General features: G+C 36.8%; 1 protein-coding gene across 1 annotated transcript in view; it reads right to left on the bottom strand.

Moving 5' to 3' along the window:
* The window catches only part of DIAPH3 (diaphanous related formin 3), a 565,759-nt gene that overhangs the window by 377,995 nt on the left and 186,496 nt on the right, over positions 1–1,268 (bottom strand). The window lies entirely within an intron of this gene.

Here is a 1,268-nt window from a genome sequence, read left to right on the forward strand (position 1 = left end):
AATTCTCATATCAGACAAAATAGACTTTAAAATAAAGACTATTACAAGAGACAAAGAAGTACACTACATAATGATCAACGGATCAATCCATGAAGGAGATATAACAATTGTAAATATTTATGCACCCAACTTGGGTCCCCTCAACCAGGAAACCTACTCAACCCACTGAACCAACCTTAGCCACAGGGGACGGACAACAAAAAGAACAGGAACTACCAACCTACAGCCTGCGAAAAGGAGACCCCAAACACAGTAAGATAAGCAAAATGAAAAGACAGAAAAACACACAGCAGATGAAGGAGCAAGGTAAAAACCCAGCAGACCTAACAAATGAAGAGGAAATAGGCAGTCTACCAGAAAAAGTATTCAGAATAATGATAGTAAAGATGACCCAAAATCTTAGCAGGATAGATCATATCTTGGGTAACAAATCTAGCCTTGGTAAATTTAAGAAAGCTGAAATCATATCAAGTATCTTTCCTGACCACCATGCTATGAGACTAGATATCAATTACAGGAAAAGGTCTGTAAAAAAATACAAACACATGGAGGCTAAACAATACACTACTTAATAACGAAGTGATCACTGAAGAAATCAAAGAGGAAATCAAAAAATACCTAGAAACAAATAACAATGGAGACATGACGACCCAAAACCTATGGGATGAAGCAAAAGCAGTTCTAAGAGGGAAGTTTATAGCAATACAATCCTACGTTAAGAATCAGGAAACATCTCGAATAAACAACCTAAACTTGCACCTAAAGAAATGAGAGAAAGAAGAACAAAAAACCCCCAAATTTAGCACAGCTAACACCTATCTTTCTCAAACTCTTCCAAAACATAGCAGAGTCCCAAACTCATTCTATGAGGCCATCATCACCCTGATACCAAAAACAGACAAAGATCTCACAAAGAAAGAAAACTACAGACCAATATCACTGATGAACATAGATGCAAAAATCCTCAACAAAATACTAGCAAACAGAATCCAACAGCACATTAAAAGGATCATACACCATGATCAAGTGGGGTTTATTCCAGGAATGCAAGGATTCTTCAATATACGCAAATCAATCAACATGATACACCACATCAACAAACTGAAGGAGAAAAACCATATGATCATCTCAATAGATGCAGAGAAAGCTTTTGACAAAATTCAACACCCATTTATGATAAAAACCCTGCAGAAAGTAGGCATAGAGGGAACTTTCCTCAACATAATAAAGGCCATATATGACAAACCCACAGCCAACATCATCCTCAA

This window comes from Physeter macrocephalus, chromosome 13 (assembly GCF_002837175.3).
Source record: "Physeter macrocephalus isolate SW-GA chromosome 13, ASM283717v5, whole genome shotgun sequence".
Taxonomy (NCBI): domain Eukaryota; kingdom Metazoa; phylum Chordata; class Mammalia; order Artiodactyla; family Physeteridae; genus Physeter; species Physeter macrocephalus.